This window comes from Ovis aries, chromosome 15 (genome assembly GCF_016772045.2).
Source record: "Ovis aries strain OAR_USU_Benz2616 breed Rambouillet chromosome 15, ARS-UI_Ramb_v3.0, whole genome shotgun sequence".
Lineage (NCBI taxonomy): Eukaryota > Metazoa > Chordata > Mammalia > Artiodactyla > Bovidae > Ovis > Ovis aries.
In genome coordinates, this window is record NC_056068.1 from 79,301,068 (window position 1) to 79,328,881 (window position 27,814).

At 49.4% G+C, this 27,814-nt stretch overlaps 1 long non-coding RNA gene across 3 annotated transcripts; it reads left to right on the forward strand.

Annotated features, from left to right (window-relative positions):
• The first annotated feature begins 72 nt into the window (after positions 1 to 72).
• LOC121816726 (uncharacterized) lies at positions 73 to 27,553 on the forward strand. 3 transcript variants are annotated; one of them, XR_009596562.1, is made up of 4 exons: positions 73 to 3,714; positions 4,844 to 4,948; positions 5,407 to 5,585; positions 6,840 to 27,553. It is a non-coding gene; the product is annotated as an uncharacterized LOC121816726 (long non-coding RNA). The 3 variants fall into 3 exon arrangements; XR_009596561.1 differs by having other exon boundaries at positions 4,844 to 5,585; XR_009596560.1 differs by having other exon boundaries at positions 4,844 to 27,553.
• The last annotated feature ends 261 nt before the right edge of the window (positions 27,554 to 27,814 follow it).

Consider the following 27,814-nt stretch of genomic DNA (forward strand, 5'->3'; position numbering starts at 1 on the left):
TTCAAAGCAATCAATGAGCCAAATAAACAAACAAAACAACTCATAGAAAAAGAGATCAGACTTGCATTTTTTTTTCTACTTCTTTAATGTTGTACCAATACCTATATAAGATGGTGGATATTCACTAAGCTTTTATGCCATATCTGCTGTGCTTAGTCCATCAAGAAGAAGGCCGCTCTCGTCTGTCGTGAGCCTTCGGGAAGTCAGAGCTTTGAGAAGGTGGCCGCTCTCGTCCGTCGAGAGCCGTCGGGCGGTCAGAGTTTCAAGAAGAAGGCCGCGCTCGTCTGTCGTGAGCTGTCGGGAGTTCAGAGGTTCAAGAGGATGGCCGCTCTCGTCTGTCATGAGCCGTTGGGCGGTCAGAGTTTCAAGAAGAAGGCCGCTCTCGTCTGTCGTGAGCTGTCGGGACTTCAGAGGTTCAAGAGGATGGCCGCTCTCGTCTGCGGGTGAACGGGAAGACAGAGGCCTGAGGAGAACGGTGCGGGTCAGAAGCACCGTCGTGGACCTGACACAAGGGCTGCTGGGAAGGCTGACTCCCCTCCCCTGTGGCTTGTGGCGGTCCTCACACAATTCAAGGGCTTCCCGAGCACAGGAGCTTCTTAGGGGCGGAGGGAAGTGGTGATTCAGCCAAGGAGCAATGGACAAGCTTACTCAGACCTGGCTCGCCGCGAGTGGGCAGGTGCCCAACGGGAGGGGGAGTTCAGAGTGGAAAGCAGAGGCGGGACACCCTGATGGTCCATCCCCCAGGACGCTGCACTTCTTAGGGGAGAGCAGGTACATGTACGTAGGTGTGGCTGAACCCCTTCACTGGGCTCCTGAAACCAGCACAACATTGTTAATCGGCTACACCCCAGTACAAAATAAACAGTTCAAAAATGAAAGACTCTGCACTTCCAGGGCAAGGGGTGAGGGTTCGATCCCTGACCAGGAAACTAAGCTCCCACATGCCGGGTGCTGAAGCCAAAAAGTAAATTAATGAAGCATTTTTTAAAAAGGAGAGGAAGAGGAGAGGAAAGTGCTAGCCACCTGGAATGTGCTGGACCAGTGGGCACCCACACACAGGACAGCATCCGGGCCAGCTGCCCTGAAGGTAGCTCCATGCTTGGCCAGCAGCTTCACTGCCCTGTCTTGAAATTCTTAATAACTTTTGAACACGGGGCTCCACATCTTCATTTTGCAATCAGTTCCGTTCAGTCACTCAGTTATTTGCAACTCCCATGGACTGCAGCACGTCAGGCCTCCCTGTCCATCACCAACTCCCAGAGTCCACCCAAACTCATGTCCATCAAGTAGGTGATGCCATCCAACCATCTCATCCTGTTTACCCCTTCTCCCCCCACCTTCAATCTTGCCCAGCATCAGGGTCTTTTCTGATGAATCAGTTCTTCACATCAGGTGGCCAAAGTATTGGAGTTTCAGCTTCAGCATCAGTCCTTCCAGTGAATATTCAGGACTGATTTCTTTTAGGATGGACTGGTTGGATCTCCATGCAGTCCAAGGGACTCTCAAGAGTCTTCTCCAACACCACAGTTCAAAGGCATCAATTCTTCGGAGCTCAGCTTTCTTCATAGTCCAACTCTCACATCCAGACATGACTACTGGAAAAACCATAGTCTTGACTAGACAGACCTTTGTTGGCAAAGTAATGTCGCTGCTTTTAATATGCTGTCTAGGTTGGTCATTTTGCAATGGGCCCCCAAATTATCCTACCCCCTAAAGAAAACTCACCCATCCAGATCTGGGCCCAGAACAGCTTCCCTAGCCTAAAAAATGACTTCTGTATAGCTAGAGGGAAAGATTATAAAGCTTAGACTTAGGTTAACTCAAGAAAGAATCCTCGGATCAGACCATCTATCTCCCTACTATCTATGCATCTCCTTATCTCCCTAGCCTACCTACCCTTATTTCACACAAAATTTCAGGGAGGACCTGGGCTAATGTTGCTGTTCAGAAACATCTACTGCTGGCTTTCTGGGAGGGGAGAATTGTGCCCTCCCACCCCACTGACATCTGGCTGGGTCACAGGGTTTGCTTTGGTCAAGGAAATGTGTCACTTCTAGGCAGAAACTGTTAGATCCAGAATGTGGTTTACCATGCATTACTTTTCTTCTATTATAAGAGTAGTAATGTCCGTAACATAGGGCTGCCCCATCAGCTGATTTGGGAGTGAAGACCCATAAGGTAATGCTCCAGCGGGCTTCCCAGGTGGCATTAGCGGTAAAGAACCTGCCTGACAATGCAGGAGACGAGGCGTGAGTTCTGTCCCTGTGTCAGGAAGATCCCCTGGAGCAGGGCACAGCAACCCACTCCAGTATTCTTGCCTGGAGAATCCCATGAACAGAAGAGTCTGCCGGGCTGCAGTCTGTGGGGTTGCAAAGAATCCGACACGACAGTGCGCGTGTGCGCACACACACACACAATGCTATGGTGACTGAAACCGTGAAATTACCAAGAGATGAATCTCTGTTGCTCGAAGCCACTGGAATTCTAAGCGTATTTGTTACTGTAACATAATCAATTTACCCAGACTAACACAGAACAGCCTATTTTCCAGGACCACATCAACTTAAAATCAGCAAATCTTGAGATCCTAGATAGCTTTTCTCTGACCTCTAGAACCTGACCAAACACATATGTATTTGCTGAATTCACAGTTGGAGAATCCTGTTTCCTCAGCATAATACCCAGACTCCTCTGTCTGGGTTCAGAACCCTCCACGATCAGTCTACACAGCGTCATCTCCCACTACCCCCAGAACAGCTAAACTTGCTCACTCATCTCCACATGCTTTTCATTCTTGTGTGCCTTCATTCTTTGACCCAATACACAGCGGTCCCCACTCCTTCCTGGGGATTGTGCAAGTGCAGAGATGTTCATCAGTCCTGGTCTCCCCGTCCTGGAGATTCTCAGAGTCCCAGACTTCGGTCACACCACTTCTCTCTGCTCAGAGCATCATTTCCACCCCCTACTGCTTATTTCAGTGACTAACCATCCTTCCAGATACAACTCAGACCCTACTTCCTTCTGCTAACCTGCCCCTTAACCCACCTGCTCCAGAGCACCCTGCCCCTCCTCTCAATTCCTGCACCAGTCACGTTCTCATAAATAACTTGGCAGTTAGCTATATCCTGCCCGGTGGTCTGTCTCTGCTGTGTTTTGCAGAGCTAGCTAAGTCTCATTATTAAAAGATTTGTGTATTTTGTCTTGTCCTTAAATAGGCACACAGAAACATCACATTGCTTGCTAAAGACTCATTGTCAAGACTTAGTTATCTTACAAGACCTAAGTTCAACCAACTTTTGACCTAGAAACATGGCAGTCTCCTGTGGTTCGACCTGATCTAGTCTGAAACATGATCCGTTGGCTCTGGAGGGCTGGCTCTGGAGCAGAGCATACACGACCTGTCCACACCAGGGTGCCACTCACTGCCTCTTCTGCTCTGGTCTGAAACCTGCAAGTCCCAGCTTGCCGTGACATCCATCTGCCTCAGAGGGTGTCAGTGGGTGTTAGGGGAGAGCACACTACTGGAACATCAGCTTCTTTCAAGCTCCTGACCAAGCCCTGCCGTCTTATCTTGCGCTAGGAATATTTCCCAAGTTGCAGCAGAAAGAAAGGGAAAACCGAAAAGGAGGGCAGATGAGGTTTTGCTGACCATCTGCAGCGCGCAGGCGTTGTGCGGATGCATGCACACTTACTCCTCCAGGACCGCCTTTAAAAGTGAGTGTCCCGGGATTTCCAGAAAAGAAAACAGGCTCAGAGACAGAAAGAGCCAAGCTCACGGTCACTCAGCAGCGAGCACTAGTGTGCCCTTGTCCGTGACGCCCATGTAGCCCGTCTAATGGGTGTTCTCCGAGATGGTTGCCACCATCTCGCCTACCCCTTAGTGCTGCCTTGCTTGGGTGTGGTCTCCATCTCGCTGGCGCAGAGCCAGGCCCCCCCACAAGACTTTGAGCCTCGCCTCTGGCATCAGGGCAGGGCAGGCAGAGAAGTGCTTCCATGGGGCACCCCGGTCATCCTGCGCAGCCTAGCGGACTTGGGACAACTGAGCCGGCAACGTGATGCTCCCGCGGGGCCGCTGAATAATCAGAAGCAGTGTGGCCTGAGCGTTAACCACTCTCATTTTAAAGATGATTATTCACAGTTATTTCAGCTAATTAAGCCTTGAGAGCCAGCCAGCTCAGCTTCCAACTCAGAGAGGGAGTGCAGGAGCTTGTCTCCAGCTCTTCTCTTGGGGGGTAGGGGGTGGGGGTGGAGATGGAGGGTTGGGGGGGTTGGGAAGCAGCCATAGCTGGTGGTTTGTAAGGATCAGGGGTGCGGGGGACTAGACAAGGGCACCCAGCCTCCCCCCAGCACCTCCCATCAGGGAGAAACAGGAGGTCTAGTCCCTCCCATGGAAGATGGACCTTTGTCCTCTCTGGGGAGCGGACAGCCTGCCCCTGTGGGTCCAGCAAGGAAGAGTCGGTGGCTTGAAACTTGGGGTGAAAGCCAGGAGCAGTGAGTCGCAGCCTCAGCAACCAGGCTCAGCAGCCGTGAGAATCGGCAGCATCTCCTTTCTCTCGGCGGCAAGCTGTCTGAAACTCAGCTTCAGCGCATCAGTTAGGAGGCACTGCAGCCTAGTTGCTGGGCCCACATGGCACAGTACCCATGTGCCCACACGGGTAATAAGAGCTGGTTTCATTTTAATTAACTAAAATTCAATTAGGGACTTCTCTGGTGGGCCAGTGGGTAAGAGTCCTTGCTTCCACCGCACCAGGTGTGGGTTCCGTCCCTGGTTGGGGAACTAAGATCCCAAAAGCCTAAAAAAAAAAAAAATTAGATTCAAATTTCAGTTTCTCCGTCACACTAGCTACATGTCAGCGTTCTGGAGGACTGCTGTAGTGAACAGGGCAGCTCTGAGACATCTCCATCCTCACAGAATGTTCGACAGGACAGCTCTGCCCTCTGATGAAAGGTATGAGCACCCACGTTTGACTCGTGAATGCAAGCTGTGGCACCACCCCTTAGTGATAATCTTTCTCGCCTACAAAATAGGGGATCATAGCGCCCAGCTCATAGAGTTCTTGTGAAGACTAAATGAGAAATAGATGGAATACACTTAGAAGAATGCCAGATAATGGTGAGCATTTAAATGTTAGCTTTTATTATGTCTGTGGGGGCGTATATTCCCACTGACGTGAGTCTTTAATTTTACAAAGCGATTTCACAATCGCTCCCTCATTTGCGTCTCACAACAGCTCTGTGAGGCAGGCACGGGGCAAGAAGAGCCAGCTGAGCCGTTCTACAGACAGGCACACCGAGACCCAGAGGTTACCCAACCTTTCAAATGGCTGGCAGAACTGGGACCTGCGCCGGGTTGATAACTCAGCTGCTAACATCTGTGATTCTTTCCTGCCTGATGGCCTGAAACAGCCTGAAATGTCAGATTTCAGCCTCAGCCTAATCCCGTGAAACAGGAACATTCCTGCCACTTTAAGAGTGAGGCTGTAAGAGGGAAGCCGTCCTAACGCTCACTGGCAGGCACACAGCACTGACTCTGGGGCAGACACCGTCATAAATGCGAATCTCATCTCCACAACAACCCCGTGCAGGTAGGGACACTGAGGAGTAACAAGGCAGGTGAAGCTCAGAGAGGGTAAGTAACTTTCGCAAAGTCACACAGCCAGGAGTCAGGCCGTGGAAGCGGAAGCAGCCTGCCCGCGGCCTGGTTAGAGATCTTGGGCTTTGCTCACCCGCCCCCCAGTACAGGTGGGGGACAAAGCCCCCGTCCCCGGGGCCTCTGCCTTTCTCTGTCCTCCATGTCCAAGGAGAGGAGAGTGCAGGCGGCTCTCCCAGCCTCGAGGGGCAGGGCAATGACCCGCAGCCCCGGCGCTCTCCGTCTGTTCACCGTGCCCCCAGGTCTACCGACTGCGCGGCTTGAACTACGCGGATGTATTTTCCCAGCCTGGGAGCCTCAAAATCCAAGATCGAGCTGTCCACGGGGTCAGCGCCTCCTCAGCGCTGGGAGAGAAGGGCTTACTTCAGGCAGGCCTCTCTCCTCGGCTCACAGACGCCAATCCGTGTCTTCACAGGGCCTTCCCTCTGCAGGTTTCAAAATCCTCATTTCCTCTTCTCATGAGGACCCCAGACATATTGGGTTAGTGTCCACTCTATTGGGCTTCCCAGGGGGCGCTCGTGGTAAAGAACTCTGCCCGCCAAGGCAGGAGACATAGGAGAAAAGGTTCGATCCCTGGGTTGGGAAGATCCCCTGGAGGAGGGCCTGGCAACCCACTCCAGTATCCTTGCCCAGAGAATCCCATGGACAGAGGAGCCTGGCGGGCTACAGTCCATGGGGTCACCCAGACTCAGACACGACTAAAGTGACTCAGCATTCTTGCACACACATCCACCCGACCTCATTTTCACTTTAATGACCCCCTTAAAGACCCCGATCTCAAAACACCATCACATTCTGAGGCCCAGGGGTTAGGACTCTAACACAGGAATTTAGGAGCGAGAGAACCCAGTTCCACCAGAACTTGCGTGTCTCTGTGCTCACTGCGTGACCTGGAGGAGCCGAGGGGAGCAGGGCTGCAGGGAGCAGGTGAACAAGGGGCGGGGCCCAGAAGGAAAGCGAACATTCTTAGAACCAAGGGACAGCTCCAGTCACAGCTCACCAAGGATGAGGGGACGGGACCCACAGGGAGGAGACGGTAATTGCTGCCCACCTTCTCTGTGCCAGGCCCTTTAACGCGTCATCTCAGCCCCCCGAGCGAGCCTGCAGGGTGGGGTTTTTTGGGTGGTTTTGTTTTGGCCGCGCTAGGCCTTAGCTGTACCATGCAGGATCTTTTTTTTTTTTTTTCCAGTTGCGGCATGTAAGATCTAGTTCTCTGACCAGGGATCGAACCCAGATCCCCTGCGTTGGGGACGCAGAGTCTTAGCCATCGGACCACCAGGGAAGTCTAGGCAAGTGAGTGTTGTTATCCCAACAACATCATTTTATAGATGAAGAAAACAATACTCACGGTGACTAGGAAGAAAAAAAAAATGTGAGTGAGAAAGCCATGGAGTTAAGAATCATGGGTCCTAACTTGTCAGTAAAACAGCCAAATCCTTTGTTCTGTTTGTTTGGTTATTTCGCTCCTTCCCACCGCAGACGCTGCGAGGATGTCTCCCCTTCCACCAAGGATCCATTCCACTGGATCTTAGTTCACTCCTGCTGCTCCTTCAACTACACGCTCGTGTTTCCTCTTTGGAGGAGCCTCCCCTAAATCCCAAAGTTCTTTGGTTATTTGTTCTCAGGCACCATGACCCTCCTACCCTTAGACCTTATTCTGGGAAGTCGAGTCGCCCTGTTTCCACTACACAGTCAGCTCCTCGAGGTCAAGGACCGTGTCTGTTTATAAATATCTGCGTGTGTATTCCCAGCGTGAGCACATGTATTTATAACACACACATATATAACATGTAGCAGATACTCATCGATACCTGTTCAGGGACTTCCCTGGCGAGTCAGTGCCTAAGATGCCGTGTTCCCAACGCAGGTCACGGAACTAGACCCACATGGCACAGCTAAGACTTGGTGCAGCTGAATAAATAAATAAGCCATTGAAATGAATGAGTATTACATCCTCTCCACAGCCTTAATTAACACCATCGCCCCTCTGAGATCCAAGCTTCCTTTCTCCAGTTAGTCCCTATGACAGTTAATTTTTATCTCAGCGCAACTTACAATGAGCTATGCTAGTTATCTTTGTCCCTCTTTCTAGATCATGTCTCTTTGAAGATAAAACCCAGGTCATATTCCTTTTTTTATGCCAGGAGCCCAGCCCATAAGCTGCTGCAGAGTAGGCAACCCATTGTGAATGGAGAGGAAGTTAGGAGAGTGAAAATGCATTCTGGTGGAGAGATATCCCCCATCACTAGTGTTCAGAGAGCCATGTATGTATTTTAGAGAACCAGTGTATCAATCAAGACTCTTAAATCACTGAAAAATTCATTCAGCCTTCAGGTACGGTTTGATCCAGGAGCTCACACACAATAGCATCAGGATGTGGCCTCTGTCCTTCTCTCAACACTACATTTTGCTGGGTTAGCCTTGGGGAGAGTTTCTCCCTGTACTTAAAAGCTTCCAGAAGTTCCAGGCTCATATTCTCCCAGCCATGAGCCCAGTGAAAAGAGAGATTCTATTGCCCCACAATTCAAACAAAAGTTCAGAAACCAAATCCCATCTGACCAATTGGGTCACCCCTGAACCAAGCACAATGGTCCAAAAGAAGTAATGCTGGAATCAGTCAGGTTCAGGTCACTTGCCCAGCTCTGGAGCTGGAGCCAGCTCTGCTGAGCCTGTGGGTTTAGAGCGGCTCGGTAACCAGGAGACAGGGCAAAAAAGACCCACTATGTTCATTCTGACTAATGTTTACAACTCAGCTCTATGCACACCAATTGTTTTCACTCTTCCCTTGGGGGAGTCACAGCTCCTGACCCTCCTATGAGGCTGTGAGCTGTGTGGCTGCAGATGGTGGTACTTCCCCTTCTCCTTGCCTCTGAGATGTAACTTCAGTGAAGCACCTCCCAGCTTCGTACCATCCTGCTCTCCTTACACCAGCCCAGAAACTGGTGGACTGCAAGCCAGAGGCCCTCAGCTGTGGAGCCCCGAGGTGGACAGTCTCCCACCCCTCCCCATGCAGCTCTTTGCACAGGGGAGAACTCACCCCCAGGAGAGGCGCTTAGCCTTGATGCTGGCTTCCTGTTGCTGCCCTTTCCACCAAGACGTCACTGGCTTTGGCTCCCTTCCAGATATTTCTGTTTTTCTAGCTCCTACTAAGGAGGCAGCAGAATCATAAGAGAGTTTCTCCAATAATCCCCAGTAATTTCAGGCTTTAACTCCCTGTTGGTTAGAGACACCCTTGCAAAATCCAGAGAGTGATTTTTTAAAATTTTGTTGAGATCACTGCACAGATGGATGGATGGACGGATGTGTGGAAATATGGATGGAACGCAGGCTGGATGACTCAGTTCTAGGTGCCTTCAGGACACTCTATCTCCACGTCTTTTCCTACTTACCACCTTAGGCTCCAGATTCCTGTAAGACTAAGCACTAAGCACCCTTATCTTTGTCCTGCGATCGGTTCACATTCCTCCCTTGTAACAATGACTGATATTTACCATGGCTAATTATTACCAGGCACTGAGTTAGGCGCTCTCAGAATCTTCATCCATCTCCAGGGGCTGATTGGGGAGCTGTTACTGTCTCTGCTTTTGTCTTAAATTTATGGTTTTAAGGAAACCAAGATTTAGCAGTAACTTGTCCAAGACACAAAGCCAGGACTCCACACACATGACTTTAACTAAGTTGTACGGCCTTGTGTGTGAGGAAATCTCAGCTCCATCCACACCATTGTTTTCATTCTTCCTTTAACAAGGCGTATCTTACTCACTCGGCCTTGCCTGGAGTAGTATTTTCCCTCCCCCCCGCCCCAGGCACACTGATAGCAGAAAATACATTTGTCGGGGCCATGCCAGGCTACGTTGCTTACCAAATGAGTCCAGCCTCAGTGGTTCATCACAACAAAATGTATTTATTAGAGGTGGCTTCCAGCAGAGGGAAAAAGAGATGGAAGGGGAACACAGGAACTTAACTGCCTCAGTCTGGAAGGAATACGTGTCCTTTCTGCTTACATTTCATTGTCCCAGACCAATTAGCGTGTGGACATTTGATAAACATATTCTATCTCTGCCCCGAAGAACCACACAGCTCCTGCCAAGTGGCGAGAAAAAAAAGCCAAGACAACCAGCTCAGCCCACCAGTGCAGATGGAGTGAGGGCATGAGGACCAAGATTCGAGAAGGAGGTTGGGCAGTAGGCAGCGGTGGGTCCGAGTTAAGGCTTGACCAAGTACAGCAAGCCCCAAACTCCAGTGTTTGGGCGGGGCCCCGTTGCTATTGTCTTCAATATTGCTCTGAAATGAGTGAGCCAATGCTGAACTTCTTGGCTAAGACTCGGAACTCTTGTTATCTAGATTTGGGGCTGCTAATTACAGGATTTGACCTGAATTAAGGGAACAATGTAATAAGGATAACAATTCCTGACTTCTCAGACTTTAGCGATTACAAAGCGTTCTCACAGCCATAATCTCATCTGACCCTCACAATAACCCTATGACGTAGGTGTGTTATCTCCATTGTAGGGTAAGGAAATTTGTAGGGAGATGATGTCATGGACCAAAATCACACAAAACCTGAGCGTGCGAGGGTAGTTCTCAGGGCCAGTTTCCTGAACCCGTGCTCAGGGAGCTTCTACAGCTCAACCGCCTCCCAGGCAAACTTCTATGGAAACTGACAATGTGAAAATGATCAGCAGGGTTTGGTTTCAGGAGCCTGGTGGCTCTTGAATTTGAGAAGGAAGAGTTTCGGCGTGCAAGAGTTGAAGGCAGACAGCCTGCGTTTGAATCCTGCCGCCTGCGGTCTGAAGGAGGGTTGGCGAGTCCATCCATCCAGGCTCACTTCCCTCATTTGGAAAACAATGATGAAACTGTGCCTAACCTGTAAGGCCATGGTGGGGACTTAAGGACATAAACAGAAAATGCTTAGTACAATGTCCGTCTAGTCAAGGCCATGGTTTTTCCAGTGGTCATGTATGGATGTGAGTTGGACTATAAAGAAAGCTGAGCACCGAAGAACTGATGCTTTTGAACTGTGGTGTTGGAGAAGACTCTTGAGGGTCCCTTGGACTGCAAGGAGACCCAACCAGTCCATCCTAATGGAGATCAGTCCTGAATATTCATTGGAAGGACTGATGCTGAAGCTGAAGCTCCAATACTTTGGCCACCTGACACAAAGAACTGCCTCATGGGAAAAGACCCTGATGCTGCGGAAGATTGAAGGTGGGAGGAGAAGGGGATGACAGAGCATGAGATGGTTGGATGGCATCACTGACAGGATGGACATGAGTTGGAGCAAGCTCTGGGAGTTGGTGACGGGCAGGGAAGCCTGGCGTGCTGCAGTCCATGAGGTCGCAAACAGCTGGACACGACTGAGCTGAACTGAGTACAATGCCTGGCTCAATGTGCAGCTGCTGCCGCTGCTGCTAAGTCTCTTCAGTCATGTCCGACTCTGTGTGACCCATAGACGGCAGCCCACCAGGCTCCCCTGTCCCTGGGACTCTCCAGGCAAGGGCACTGGAGCGGGTTGCCATTTCCTTCTCCAACGCAGGAAAGTGAAAAGTGAAAGGGAAGTCGCTCAGTCGTGCAGCCCACCAAGCTCCTGCATCCATGGGGTTTTCCAGGCAAGAGTACTGGAGTGGGGTGCCATTGCTCAATGTGAGAGCCTAATAAATATTGGGTGCTACTGCTGAGATCCTTCTTGGAGACAAAATGAGGGCCCTAAGCCCCTTCCTTGCTCCCCAGGGCATGATGGTGCCTACCAGGCTACATTCCTGGCTTCAATCACAGAAAAATCTGAGCCCTAAGCAGCTGTCTGCAAAAAAAGGAATGTTCTTTCCTTTTCTGTTGTTGTTGTTTTTGTTTACACCACTTTATTGAGGTATACTTGGCACATAAAATGCTGTACGTATTTAGTTTATACAGCTTGCTGAGTTTGGAGGTAAGTGTATACCCATGATCTAAGGGACTAGATCTGATAGACAGATTGCCTGATGAACTACACACGGAGGTTCGTGACATTGTACAGGAGACAGAGATCAAGACCATCCCCGTGGAAAAGAAATGCAAAAAAGCAAAATGGCTGTCTGCGGAGGCCTTACAAATAGCTGTGAAAAGAGGAGAAGAGAAAAGCAAAGGAGAAAAGGAAAGATATAAGCATCTGAATGCAGAGTTCCAAAGAATAGCAAGGAGAGATAAGAAAGCCTTCCTCAGCGATCAATGCAAAGGCATAGAGGAAAACAACAGAATGGGAAAGACTAGAGATCTCTTCAAGAAAATTAGAGATACCCAGGGAACATTTCATGCAAAGATGGGCTCGAGAAAGGACAGAAATGGTATGGACCTAACAGAAGCAGAAGATATTAAGAAGAGGTGGCAAGAATACACAGAAGAACTGTACAAAAAAGATCTTCACGACCAAGATAATCATGATGGTGTGATCACTCACTGCCAGGGGCCAGCGTGAGGAACTCCGCCCATGGCAAAGGTCATGAGGAAGGAGGCTTGGCATACGCAAAGGCGTGATCAAGCCTCAGGAAACCCCCTGTTCCCGAGCATCTAACCCCAAAACCAGAGTCTGTTTTATGCTCTCACCTACACCTCTGACTTTACGGGGGGCTCTCCCCCATTACCGTTTCTCTCGGAGAAGGAGTAAACGTGCAGCTCCAAGGCAATAAAAATTCCTGGGCGTGACAAGAGTGTTTCAGCTTAGGGACTCCTCTGAAGGTTATCTAGCCCGTCTGTATAGGTTTGTCCAGCCACATGTGATTGTTTACAGCCTCCAAATCTGAGAGGCATGAGATGTTTTAGACTTACTAAAGGCAAATTCTTTTGGGGAGTTAGAAATTATTAGTATAATGGGTTCGTTAGGAATTATATTGGTGAAGGGTTTTTCATTTGTTGTGTCAATAATTGCTGCTAATTCCCTGCTCTGGGTGGGACAACTCACCTGGAGCCAGACATCCTGGAATGTGAAGTCAAGTGGGCCTTAGGAAGCATCACTACGAACAAAGCTAGTGGAGGTGATGTGCCAGGGTCCAGCCCCGGTGGATCCAGGGTGATTCGAAGGTGGGGACGGAGTCGGCGTCTTTGGAAAAGTACATATTTAATCACAGATAGAGAGAGATTAGAAATGGATAGTGTAGTAGGAAGATTAGTGGAGAAAAGAGGCTGAATAACTTGGATTACGTGGAATAGCATCCATGCTCCAGATGGGAATTCAGCCAGAAAAACGGGAGCAAGAAAGAAGCGACATGGGGGAATCAGTCTTTCCGGAAACTGATCCGATTTCTTTATTTTTGGGTTTGCTTATATACCTTTTGTTACACATAGGGATGAATACAGAGTCACGTGGGGGTCAGCAGTCCTGACCTTTATCAAAATCAGGTGCTTCACATAAATGTATTAAAAAAAAGGTCTTAGGAATATTACATCATCTTCTGGCCATGAGTGAGACCTGCTTACATGATCCTTTCTTTCTGATAACCAAAAAACTTATTTCTTCCAAGGGTGTTTTTTCTTAAACCAGCACCACCCTCCAAATAAAGTTACATTCCTATAGAGTGAGGTGGTGAGTTACAATCAAGAAAGGAATTTATTCAACCCAAGGTTAACATGATTAGTCTTAAAGGTTAATTCTTATTTCTCCTATATGCTTAAAGGTTAATACTTATTTCTTCCTATATGCTAGTTATATTCATTATAAGGGTAGGGAACATGGAGATTTAGCAGCAAACATCAACCCAACAAATGAAAATCCTTTCAATGCTCCTTAAGATCTATTTAGTCTTAAGATATGATAAAGTTACATTCTTACACAGCAAGGACACAGTGATATATAACAAAGTACAGTGATCTATTACAAAGAGAAAATCCATTAACTCAAAAAGTCTAGTATTGCTATATTCCAAATACATTGATTAATATATTCCCAGGTGCCTAAGGATTTGAGGCCTGGCGGCAATCATTGACTCAACAAGAAGAGAAAGTCCTACGCTAATTAAGACTCTCAAAATACTCCAAAACTCTCTGTGCTGTTTATGGTTGAGAGGTAGTAAACAGTCATGTGCCTAGTGGCGGCAGTAAGGATAATCCTGTCACACAAGCTAGTCTGTCAGCAGAGAGGTTTGACCTGAGACATCCTTGTGCAATTATTGACACAACAAATGAAGAGACCTTCACCAATATAATTCCTAACCAACTATACTAATAATTTTAACTCCCCAAAATAATTTGCCTTTAGTAAGTCTAAAACATCTTGTGCCTCTCAGGTTGGGAGGCTGCAAGCAATCACATGTGGCTGGACAAACCTATACAGGTGGGCTAGATAACCTTCAGAGGAGTCCGTAAGCTGAAACACTCTTGTCACGCCCAAGAATTTTTATTGCCACTCCTTCTCCGAGAGAAACGGTTATGGGGAGAGCCCCCGTAAAGTCAGAGGTGTAGGTGAGCATAAAACAGACTCTGGTTTTGGGGATGCTGAACCTTCCTCATGACCTTTGCCATGGGCGGAATTCCTCACGCTGGCCCCCGGCAGTGATGGAATTCCAGTGGAGCTATTTCAAATCCTGAAAGATGATGCTGTGAAAGTGCTGCCCTCAATATGCTAGCAAATTTGGAAAACTCAGCAGTGGCCACAGGACTGGAAAAAGTCCGTTTTCATTCCAATCCCAAAGAAAGGTAATGCCAAAGAATGCTCAAACTACTGCACAATTGCACTCATCTCACATGCTAGTAAAGTAATGCTCAAAATTCTCCAAGCCAGGCTTCAGCAATACGTGAACCATGAACTTCCTGATGTTCTAGCTGGTTTTCGAAAAGGCAGAGGAACCAGAGATCAAATTGCCAACATCCACTGGATCATGGAAAAAGCAAGAGAGTTCCAGTAAAACATCTATTTCTGCTTGATTGACTATGCCAAAGCCTTTGACTGTGTGGATCACAGTAAACTGTGGAAAATTCTGAAAGAGATGGGAATACCAGATCACCTGACCTGCCTCTTGAGAAATGTGTATGCAAGTCAGGAAGCAACATGGAACAACAGACTGGTTCCAAATAGGAAAAGGAATATGTCAAGGCTGTATATTGTCACTCTGATTATTTAACTTATATGCAGAGTACATCATGAGAAACACTGGGCTGGAAGAAGCACAAGCTGGATCAAGATTGCCAGGAGAAATATCAGTAACCCCAGATATGCAGATGACACTACCTTTATGGCAGAAAGTAAAGAGGAGCTAAAAAGCCTCAGGATGAAAGTGAAAGAGGAGCGTGAAGAAGTTGGCTTAAAGCTCAACATTCAGAAAACTAACATCATGGCATCCGGTCCCATCACTTCATGGGAAATAGATGGGAAACAGTGGAAACAGTGTCAGACTTTATTTTGGGGGCTCCAAAATCACTGCAGATGGTGATTGCAGCCATGAGATTAAAAGACGCCTACTCCTTGAAAGGAAAGTTATGACCAACCTAAACAGCATATTCAAAAGCAGAGACATTACTTTGCCGACTAAGGTCCGTCTAGTCAAGGCTATGGTTTTTCCTGTGGTCATGTATGGATGTGAGAGTTGGGCTGTGAAGAAGGCTGAGGGCCGAAGAATGGATGCTTTTGAACTGTGGTGTTGGAGAAGACTCTTGAGAGTTCCGTGGACTGCAAGGAGATCCAATCAGTCCATTCTGAAGGAGATCAGTCCTGGGTGTTCATTGGAAGGACTGATGCTGTAGCTGAAACTCCAGTACTTTGGCCACCTCATGTGAAGAGTTGACTCATTGGAAAAGACCATGATGCTGGGAGGGATTGGGGGCAGGAGGAGAAGGGAACGACAGAGGATGAGATGGCTGGATGGCATCACCAACTCGATGGTCAGGAGTTTGGATAAACTCCAGAAGTTGATGATGGACAGGGAGGCCTGGTGTGCTGCAATTCATGGGGTCGCAAAGAGTTGGACACGACTGAGTGACTGAACTGAACTGAACTGAACTGTGTGCCCATGAGACCATTACCATCACCTATACTGTGCCATCAGCATATCCATCCATTGCCTCCAAAGGTTTGCTCCTGCCCTCACCGTTGTGTGTGTGATAAGAACACTTAATGACAGATCTACCCTCCTAGCAAGCTTTTAAGTCCACGACACAGAATTATTAACTATAGACACACCGCCATCCAGCAGTCATTACTAATCTTGTATAGCCTGAACTCTGTACCTCTTGATTAACATCTGCTCGTTTCCCCACCAGCTCCGTCAACCACCAGTCCACTCTCTGCTGCTCTGAGTCGACTATTTTAGATTATTTATGTAAGTGATGTCATGTAGTATGTTTCTCCTGTGACTGGCTTATTTCACTGAGCATAAATGTCTATGTTGTTGCCAGTGGCAAGAGTTCCTTCTTTTTCACAGCCGAATAATATTCCATTGGTGAAGGATGGGGAAGTCTGGCATCTGCAGTCCCATGGGGTCGCCAACTGTCACACGTGGCTGAGAGGCTGAACAATAGCAAATGAGTGTTTCACGTCTTGGCTATTGTGAACAAGGCTGCAGTGAACAGGGGGTGCAGTCATCTCTTCTACACCCTGATTTCAGTTCCTTTGTCTGTATACCCACAAGTGGGACTGCTGAAAAATCGAGTAGCTCTATTTTTAATTTTTGGAGGAAACTCCATACTCTTCTCTTTGTCTCAGGATCAGCACTGGCCATAGCTGCCAATCCCTGGGTCTTCATCTCAGTTTTGCTGCCGCTCAGACATACCCGGAGTAAAAGGCAAGTTTGGCCTTGGAGTATAGAATGAAGCAGCACAAAGGCTAACCCAACAACACAAGAGAAGGCTCTACACATGGACACCACCAGATGGTCAACACCGAAATCAGATTGATTACATTCTTTGCAGCCAAAGATGGAGAAGCTCTATACAGTCAGCAAAAACAAGACTGGGAGCTGACTGTGGCTCAGATCATGAACTCCTTATTGCCAAATTCAGACTTAAATTGAAGAAAGTAAGGAAAACCACTAGACCACTCAGGTATGACCTCAATCAAACCCCTTACGACTGTACAGTGGAAGTGAGAACTAGATTCATAGTTTCAAGGGATTAGATCTGATAGACAGAGTGTCTGAAGAATTATGGACAGAGGTTCATGACATCATACAGGAGGCAGTGACCAAAAGCATCCCCAGGAAAAAGAAATGCAAGAAGACAAAGTGGTTGTCTGAGGAAGCCTCACAAATAGCTGAGAAAGGAAGAGAAGCAAAAAGGAAAGACATCCCAACTGAATGCAGAGTTCCAGAGAACAGCAAGGAGAGATAAGAAGGCCTTCATAAGTGAGCAAGGCAAAGAAATAAAGGAAAACAATAGAATGGGAAAGACTAGAGATCTCTTCAAGAAAATCAGAAATACCAAGGGAACATTTCATGCAAAGATGGGCTCAATAAAGGACAGAAACAGCAAGGAACTAACAGAAGCAGAAGAGATTAAGAAGTGGTGACAGGAATACATGGACGGACTAGACAAAAAGGTCTTAATGACCCAGATATTCACGATGGTGTGCTCACTCACCTAGAGCCAGACATCCTGGAGTATGAAGTCAAGTGGGCCTTAGGAAGCATCACTATGAACAAAGCAACTGGAGGTGATGGAATTCTAGGTGAGCTATTTCAGATCCTAAAAGACGATGCTGTTAAGGTGTTGCGGTCAATATGCCAGCAAATTTGGAAAACTCAGCAGTGGCCACAGGACTGGAAAAGTCGGTTTTCATTCCAATCCCCAGGAAAGGCAGAGAATGTTCAAACAGTTGTGCTGATTTTGTTCACATGTTAGCAAGATAAGCTGAAAATCCTCAAGCTAGACTTCGGCAGTAGGTGAACTGTGAATTTGTAGTGTACAAGCTGGATTTTAAAAAGGCAGAGGAACCAGAGCCAACATCTGTTGGATCATCGAAAAAGCAAGGGAATTTCAGAAAAAAAAAAAAATCTACTTCTGCCTCATTGACTACGCTAAAGTCTTTATCTGTGTGGACCACAACAAACTGTGCGGAAAATTCTTAAAGAGATGGGAATACCAGCCACCTTAACTGTCTCCTAAGAAACCTGTATGCAGGACAAGAAGCAAAGGTTAGAACTGGATATGGGACAATAGACCAGTTCAAAAGTGGGAAAGGAGTACATCAAGGCTGTATATTGTCACCCTGCTTATTTAACTTCTATGCAGAGTACATCATGCGAAATGCTGGGCTGGATGAATCACAAGATGGAATCAAGATTGCTGGGATAAATATCAACAACCTCAGATATGCAGATGATACACTGTAATGGCAGAAAGTGAAGAGGAACTAAAGCGCCTCTTCATGAGGGTGATGGAAGAGAGTGAAAAGATTGGCTTAAAACTCAACATTCAGGACTTCCAAGGGGTCCGGGGGTTAAGATTCTGCCTCGTAATGCAGGGGACACTGGTTTGATCCCTGGTTGGGGACCTAAGATCCCACATGCCTTGGAGCAAAGAGAGCCCATACATCTCAATGAAAGATTTCACGTAATGCAATGAAGATACCAAGCGCCACAACTAAGACTTGACAGAGACGAATAAATGCACACTTCTGTTTTTTAAACTCAACACTCAAAAGACTAAGATTATGGCATCCAGTCCCATCGCTTATGGCAAGGAAATGGGGGAAATGTGGAGACAGTGACAGATTTAACCTGGGGGGCTCCAAAATCACTGTGGACAGTGCCTGCAGCCATGAAAGCAAAAGGCGCTGGCTCCTCGGAAGGAAAGCTATGACCAACTTAGACAGAGTATTAAGATTTGCCGACAAAGATCCATAGAGTCAGAGTTATGGTTTTTTTCCAGTGGTCACGTATGGATGTGAGAGTTGGACCATAAAGAAAGCTGAGTGCCGAAGAATTGATGCTTTTGAACTGTGGTGTTGGAGAAGACTCTTGAGAGTCCCTTGGACTTCAAGGAGATCCAACCAGTCAATCCTAAAGGAGGTCAATCCTGAGTATTCATTGAAAGGACTGATGCTGAAGGTGAAATTCCAATACTTTGGCCACCTGATGCAAAGAGCCGACTCATTGGAAAAGACCCTGATGCTCGGAAAGATTGAAGGCAGGAGAAGAAGGAGGTGACAGAGGATGAGATGGTTGAATGGAGTCACGGATTCAATGGATAAGAGTTTGAGTAAACTCTGGGAGATAGTGAAGGACGGGGAATCCTGGCATGCTGCCGTTCATGGAGTCACAAAGGTGCACACAACTTCGAGAGTGAACAGCAGCAAACATAGGGGCCATTTCACGCCATGCCAGTGTTAATCTCAAAGCATTCCTTTCAGGACAGTGGTTCTCGAAAAGATAATGGGGACCGCAGGAGAGAGGAAAGCATATCTAACTTTCGGAGGCTTTTGAGGATTGAAAGAGTCCCACAAAGACTTCCCTGGTGGCCCAGTGCTTAGGACTCTGCGCTCTCAATCCAGGGGCCTGTGTCGGATCCTTGGTCAAGGAAGGAGATCCCGCATGCTGCAGCTGAGAGCTGGCACAATCAAATGAATAGAGCAGGTTTTTTAATTCCTTTAAAAAAAAAAAAGAAGAGTCCTACAGGTGCTTCTGACATGTACTTCCCCTCTATACCATATGAGACCCACTGATTTAAGCAAAGCTCAAGAAAAGAGAAATGAGAAGCAGGACGATCTCATCTGTTTTCACCAGCACCAGGAACGTATATTGTTTCCAAGAGGTATCAGCTCTGCCCCAGCAATGAAGCAATGTTTGGTTTCTGACGCAATTCTCCAGCCTGCAGACACAGGATTGGGGAAGTTATGAAACGGCCTTTCCTAAAGACTCTTCCAAATCAGCCGAGATAAGGGCTCATATAGAGAATATGTAAAGCACATACCCAGTACCAAAAAGACGGATCGGAAAAGGGTCTGAAGAGACATTGCTCCAAAGAAAATATACCAAAGGTCAATATGCAAATGGAAGGCGACCATCATCGTTACCCGTCAAGGAAATGCAAAGCCAAACTACAGACATACACCACTTCACACCCATGAGGACAGTTGGAATCAAAAAAAGTGTTGGTGAGGAGGCGGAGAAATCAGAACCTTCCTGCACGGCTGGTGGGGATGTAAAATGGTACAACTGCTTGGGAACCAGCCTGGCACTCCCCCTAAAGGTTAAACATCGAGTTACCGTGTAACCAGGCATTCCACTCCTGGGTATGTACCCAACAGAAATGAAAATATACGTCCACACAGAAATAAGTGCACAAATGAAACGGAAACTCAGCTTGAGTCTTGAACACACAGTCTTTTAACTGAGGTCACACACACACCTGGTCTCAGGACTCAGTGGAGCTCAGGTTCTGGATGTCTCATCGCAGAAAGGGTTCAGTGGGAAACAAACTGATAGGTAAGAAGTGGATTTATTTAAAGAAAAACACACTCCACAAAGCCTGGATCTCAGAAGCTGAGAGAGGCGCCCGGGGATGAGGCTGTCAGCTTTATAGGAGTGGGTAATTTCATAGACTAATGAGTGGGAGGAGTATTCCAGCTATTTGGGGGAAAGGGTAGGGATTTCCAGGAACTGGGCTACTGCGCACTTTTTGGCCTTTACTGTCAGACTGGCGGCTGACATGGTAGCCGTGGGTGTGTCATTTCGCTTGCTGCTGTGTCACAGTGAGCGCATACTGAGGCGCGAGGTCTCGGGGCCCTCAGTTCGTCCACCGTCGTGGCCCTGTTTGGTTCTAATCAGTTCGTGTTGTGGCCTCAGGCTCTGTCACCCTGTCAGAGGTTGTGCCCTGGCCCCTTTCCCTCCTGTTTCACAAATATGTATAAAACCACCGTTCAGAACCACCGAAGAGTGAAAACAACCCAAGCTTATCAAAGAGAATGGAGTCTAGTCCTACAAGGAATATTACTCAGCAATAAAAAAGGAGAGGCACCTGCCGCAACCTGGATAAAACTTGAAAACATGCAAGGTAAAAGAAGCAGACACAAAAGAACACGTATGATTCCATTTATATGAAATGCCTACAAGAGACATGTCGATAGAGGCAGAAAGGAGACCCATGGTTGCCTGGGGCTCGGGGGGTCAGGGGATGGCAGACAGTTGTGCCCAAGGGGTGCAATGTGTCTTTATGAGGTTACACAAATGTTCTAACCTGATGGAGTGTGCGTCACTCTGTGAACATCCTAAATGCCATTGAATTGTACGCTTTAAGTGGGTGATTTGTATATGTAAATTGTATCTCAGTAAAGCTGTTAGAAATAATAATATCAGTCAGACTTCCTGGTACACCTGCTTGAAGCAAGCACAACTTCTAAGCACCTGCATTCAGTCTAGGTCATGAAAAAAAAAAAATTCAGGGCCTTCTGGAAGGCAGGACAGTTGTATTGCAGTGCAACCTTCTAGACCCAGAGGGCTCCTCAGTGGCTGCAGCCCGGCAGGGCCTGGCTGCCTGGGGCTGGAGGACGCACTGCAGTGGGCTGCCCACCACACCGCAAAGACAGCAACCCGGCTCTACTGACCTTGGACATGGCTGTGAGCCTGGGCGGGTCAGGAAGCCCTGCAAGTTCACGCGTGGGCTCCAGACCTGCGGGCACCTGCTCTGACGACGGAATTACAGAGTGGAAGGAGCGTGGGCACCCGCAACGGTCAGATCTGACTTGGCACCACACCGCTTCCCTTTATTAGTTCCGCGACCTTAGGGCTTTTCTTCGTCTGAAAAAATTCAATAATGATTCCTATCATATATCCTCCGCTCCTCCCCACTCCATTTCCTTTTGTTTGGCTGGGTTGGCATTTATGGAAGGCTTACTCTGCACCAAGCCGATGCTGTCCATGCACTGTTCTCTCGTTTAGTCTTCCCTGCAGTCCTGGACAAAACCAGGGCTATTTATTACTATGCCCTTTTTACAAAATTGGGGACTGGAGGCTCAGCAAGGTCAGACAGCTTCTCAATTGTCACACAGCCAATAGGAGGGAGAGCCATTGTGCCACCTCTGCCTGTCTCTTTAAGTGCCAGCCTATGTTCCTTCCCACAACAAGGATGACATTCACAGTGTAGGTAATGAGCGTGACCCAGAGCTGCACTCTCAGAAAAGAGCTCCAAGAGCCGGGATACCGAAGTCCCGTTCCTGGAGCAGGGTCTCCACCCAGTGGCCACTAAGAGGACCCCTGGAGGTGGTGGAGTGGGGATGATGGCGCTCAAGAGACTCCCTGGAGACGGAAATCGGAACCCACTCCAATATCCTTGCCTGGAGAATCCCATGGACAGAGGAGCCTGGCGGGCTACCGTCCATGGAGTCAAAGAGTCAAACACGACTGAGCGATGAACACTCTCCTCTCGTGAGCATTCTGCCTGGAGCTGTGTTCTGTGCTCTCTGTACACCTCAGAGATGGTCTGTACTCCCCCATATTCCACACATACCCCTCTTCAGGAGTTTCTGATAGGGAGGAATCACATCCTTCCTAGGAGAAGCCTTTGTCTTCTGGGGTGGGGAAAGCAGAGGATGAGTGGACAACTGGCCTAAAACCAGTAAGACTAGGTCTGAAGAGTGGGCCACAAGATGAGACCACAGCAGGGCTCTGAAGCAGCTGGCAGGCTCCGGAAAGCAGATTTTCTTGCCATTTCCCACCCAGGGAGAAGGCTAAACTCCACCTTCCCAAATCCAGCCACTTCTCACCTCGTATTCCAGTTATTATCAGGGTAACCAACAACTCCCAAACCTGGCAACTTAAGTTAATTATGCATTCCATGAGTCAGGGATCTGGGAAACAGGTCAGTCAGGGCGGTGACTTGTCTTTGTTCCATGACGACCAGGAGCTCAACGGGGCAGAAAAGGCAGAGGATGACGGACACCTGGGGGCTGCAACCCTCAGACACCCGCTGACCCACCTGTTGGACGCCGGGCTGCACAGACTCCGAGCCAGACAGAGCACCCACGTGGTCTCCCCTGCGGCTTGCTTCCTCACCACATGGAGGGCTCGGATGGTGAGACTTCTTCCCTGGGGAGCCAGCACACCAACCAGCAGCGTTCCAGCAAATCGGGCAGAAGCTGCCTCGTCTCTTATGCCTCACCTAGGAAATCCAGCGTTGCTCTCCACACTCTTTGGTCAAATCGGTCACAAGTCACCCAGATTCAAGGGCAGGGACATGTTGCCAGGAGAAATGCCAAGGAATTTGGGGGCCAAGTTCAGGGGCATATAAGGAAGAGACTGAGGAGGGTTTGCCCTGCTTCCTGCAGAATCCAGTGGGAGAATCTCTCAGATGTAATAACAAGTGTCAAAAGAAGCCAGAGGTGAAAGTGTACGTCCCCTATGATTCCCTTTATGTGATGTGTGTGCATGCTCAGGGGTCAGTCGTGGCTGACTCTTTGGAACTCCGTGTCTACTAGGCTCCTCTGCCCAGGGAATTCTCAGGCAAGAACGCTGGAGTGGGTCGTCATGCCCTTTTCCAGGGGATCTCCCTGACCCAGAGTTCAAACCTGCATCTCCTGCATTGGCAGGCGAATTTTTTACCACTGAGCCACCCAGAAAGCCCACTGATGGGCCTTCAAGGAGGAAACTAATCTACAGTCAGAATAGTGGTGACCTGCGGGTAGGCTGCAAAGGCTACCAGGGAGGGTGTCTTCTGGGCTCTGTAGGTTCTGTATCTTGATCTGAGTGGTGATTACACAAACTTATTCGTACTCATTCATCAAGACTCTGTGCTTAAAATTCATTAATCGAACACACTAGGTCAACAAACTTTTTTTTTTTTCCTTTAATCACCCAGTGGAAGTATTCACCTCACCCTCCATCCCTGGCCAGCCAGCTTCCGGTGCCTCCCCAGTCCTGGGTGGGCGGTGGCGTAGAAAGGCCATCAGTAGAGGCGGGTACCTGCTCCACGCCCTCCACCGGCCCTTCTGCCCTCATTTCCTTCTCGTTTAGGAATCCGAAAGCTAGTGGCGGAAGGGAAGGGCGGGCCCTCTTGTTAAGGAGGAGGAAGCGGGAAACGGTGGTGGAGGGATCTGAACGTGGGACCTCACACCTCCTGGGGGGGCCCACGCCCCAGGATGGCCTACGCCCTCCAGGCAGAGATCCGCCCAGCTTCCCGTGGTTGGAGAGCAGGCCTGAGCGCTCATTGTCCACCGGGCTCTGCTTGGAGAGGTCCTCGTCCAACCCTGCCCTTCCAGATGGGACTTCCTGGACAGCAGGAAGGTTTCCTACAAGACAGGCATTTGGGGCTCCCGCAGCGGGCGGGGCGGGGCTCCCGCACGCCCAGGACCGGGGTGGGGTGGGGGGCTGGCCCCTCCTTGGGGCGGGGCCCCGATGACCAGTCCTGCGGGGGAGCGGTAGGCCTGTGAGATCACACCCCGCCCAGAATTTCCAGGGCGCTGGGAACAGGAACAGATGAGCTACTTTCACTTTGCAGTTTAAGACCAGGTGCAGGCACCGCCGTCCTGTAAGGCAGAGCTTAACGCTGACAGCCAAGGCCTCTGCTGACACAGGTCTGTCCACGCCCACCCCCAGCGGTCCTCCGTGCTCCACAGGCAGCTCCTGTTCCCACGGCCTGAACCGTGCCCTCCGCCCCGAAGTCACAGGTAGAAACACCGGGGACTGAGACCGCGTTTGCAGACACCATCCTTAGAGACGGTGTCTGTGAAAACGAGGGCGTGTGGGCGGGGCCCCAAGCCGATACATTAGTGTCTTAACCTCCCTGGTGGTCCCCTGGCTAAGACTCCGCGCTCCCCACACAGGAGGCCCAGGATCAGCCCCCGGTCAGGGAACTAGATCCCGAACGCCTCAAGCCTTGGTGCCGCCAAATAAATAAATACATCTTTATAAGAAGAAGAAGATTTTAGGGCAGAGACACATGCAGAAGGGAGATCACGTGGAAGACACGGGCCGGTGGCCATCTAAGAGCCGTGGGCGGAGGCCTGCTGCTCAAGCTGCCTGGCGGGGTGCTTTGCTATAGCGGCCAGGGCAGACTAGGCTCCCTTCGTCAGCGCCACACGCTTTCACCCTGACTTTGCTCAGGCTGACCACCCCCGATCCACCCGCCTGGGGTGCTGTTCCTTCGCTCTTCCTGCCCCCTACCTGCCCCCCACCTGCCCCCGACAAGCTCCACCTTGGGCGCTTTGCTGAGTGGTCGACATTTCCCTTCAAGCTCCCCCAGGTCCGCACAGCACTCTGCCCTGCCTTGCGCTGCACCTAGCCGCCACTACAGTCTCTGTGACACCAGATTTCGGTGTATCTCCCATAGCCATCTCTCTTGACTCTGAGAGGCGGGCTATTCCTGACTCATGTCCACATCCCCAGCATGAGTAACAGATGGCCCGATAAACATCTGTCGGACTGCACTGCGTGGAGATGTCTGTGGAGTGCCTCAGCATAGCCCTGGCTGGGTCCCGGGCCCTTGGAGCTCATGACTTCCCATCCTGTGCCTCTGTCCTGCCCCCTGCACACACACTCACGGAAGACTTTAAAGTCAGAGGGATTACAGCGCCTGAGGGGCTTGCCGGGAGACACTAGTGGTAAAGAAGCCAACTGGCAGTGCAGGAGATGTAAAAGACATGGGTTCGACCCCTGGGTCGGGAAGATTCCCTGGAGGACGGCGTGACAACCCACTCCAGTATCCTTGCCTGGAGAAAACTGTGGACAGAGGAGCCTGGCAGGCGACAGCCCCTGAGGTCGCATAGAGTCAGACACAGCTGGATGCACGCACGATCACGCAGGGTGCATATTCTAAACCAAGAGCCCCTGGGAGGGCAGTGCTTGACTCAAAGATACGGGTTGCTAATGATGACGATCCTGGCTGCCAGCGGCTGGAAACCAGCAGACTTGGGGGCGGAGGCTGCTTTCTCATCTTCCTAGAACCCCAGAGCTCGAGTCAATGACTCTTCCCCTGCTGGGTGCAATCATTCCCAAACTGGCTGTGAACCCAAGGAAGCGTGTGTGTCTGTGTGTCTGGAGAGAGACAAGAAGGGGTGGCTATGTGTGTATCTTGAAGTTATGAAGACCCCAGACTCACCCGCGTGGCGAAGCAAGGCTAAAAGCTTCTGGAACCCCAGAGAGAGCACAGCATTTGAAGTTCGGGCACCCCCGGGGTCTGAAGTCTCGCTCCTGCCCTGCCAGGAGATGAAAGGAGCCGACCCTTGGCTGAGAGGGCCCCTATCTTCCCCTTCTCCTGACCTCTCTTGCCCTGGTGCCGAGCCCGGAGCACAGAAGGCAACCTGTTCGGAGCCAGGCCGGCAGGGGTTAACAGGAGAAAGGCAGGTTGCTTCTCGAAAACAAAGGGCCCGGTCAATAGACGGGCTGCAGCAGCCATTCATCAGTGAGGGCAAAGTCTTTGCAGGGAGCTGCCAGCCGGCTTCTCTGAAACCTCTGAGGCTCCCAAGGCCCCTGTGGTGCGCCTGGGCTGGGGTCGATACCTGCTCGGAACACAGGGCTCCTCCTCTCTCTCCACCCCCTCCACCCCTTGGGGACAGACGCCAATCGCACGCTGGAAGAGCTGGATCTCCCCGGCATCCACCAGCTCCTTCTTAAGCTAGGGTCCTTGTTAGGAACTCAGCCATCTGTGAACTTGGAGTGAGGGGAAAAAATGTTCACTAAGCATTTAGTAACGCCAACCGAAGCGCAGCGTTTCTTTCTACAGTGAACACAGACATCAAACCACATAGAAGCAGGAGGACCCAGGGCTCTCTAGGACATAGCAATTATCAAAAGACTGAAAACCAGATTTGCGCCACGGTAATATACGTGTTTATTTGTTAATGCGGTAAACGAGATCTGGAGATGGGTCCAGGAACTACCGCAGTTTTGAGGTTGTGTATGAACAGTGGTTTGACGATTCTGCCACGACTGTAATGAGGCATGAAGACCCTTCACACCAGAGAAGTCTTCCCCGGTGGCTCAGACAGTAAAGAATCCGCCTGCAACGCAGGAGACCTGGGTGCAGTCCCTGGGTCGGGAAGATCCCCTGGAGGAGGGCATGGCAACCCACTCCAGTCTTCTTGCCTGGAGAATCCCATGGACAGGGGAGCCTGGCAGGCTACAGTCCCTGGGGTCACAGAGTCGGACACTGTTGAGTGACTCACTTTCACTTTCACACTGTAGAAGTCTGATAAACACTGCCTCAGCAAGATGACCGGGTGAATACAGAGTGATACCTCGTATGCATAGCAGGCACCTTCTTGTTTTTAATTTTCATTATTTGTTTTTGACTGTGCTGGGTAGCATGTTTCTTTGATATGATATCATAGGCATGGTGCTTTACTTCTTTTTTCTTTTTTAATGTTTATTTATTCGGCTGCACCAGGCCTTGGGTGCAGCATGCAGGGGCTCTAGTTCTCTGACCAGGGATCGAACTCGGGCCCCCTGTGTTGGGAGCTCATTGGACCACCAGGGAAATCCCCTGGCACCCTCTACCTCCTAAAAACCTGTAACTGCTGTCTAATCAGGAGAAAAACATCACACTAACTCAAGTTTAAAGGACATTCTGCAAGCACTCCTCAAAACTGCCAGGTCATCCAAAATCAGGCAACTCTCAGAACCGTCACCGCCAAACAAAGCCTCAAGAAACAGGACAACAGAACGCAATGTGGGCTCCTGAGTCCTTGGAGCAGAAAAGGAGTCTCAGCCAAAGACTAAGATTCATTTGCTGTAATCCAAGTACCACACTAATACCCGATATTAACACTAAGGAAAGCTGGGTGTGGCTTGAGAGGAGCTCTGTGCTCCTTGCGCAGTTTTAATCTGCTCTAAAATAAAAACGGGTCTTTTTAAAAAATGGTATAGCTGGGTGGTAAAGGGACCGGCACTTTCTTCTTAATTGTATTGATACTTCTCTTGTATTTTCTAAGTGGTCTACCATAAATCTGTTTTGCTTTTCTCATCAGAAAAATCAAAAAACTTAAGTCTTTAAAAAAAAAAAAAAGGAAATGAATGAATGGGTGTTTGGCCCTTTGGAGACAGAGTGCCATAAAAAGGAAAGCAAAATTAGAGTCAGTCTTTGGGCAGCGATTAAAACCCATTTAATCATTTTGCACGCGGGAGGCTGTAGCCGCGAGGACCCGGCCCTCTCCCCGGGGTGGAGTGCTGCACCTTTCCCGTATGCAACAGGCTCCCTCTGGCAGGGGAGGGGCGGGGAGGCAGGGCAGCTGCTCAGGGGCCAAAGGCTTGTCACAGATGACCCCACACGTCTGGC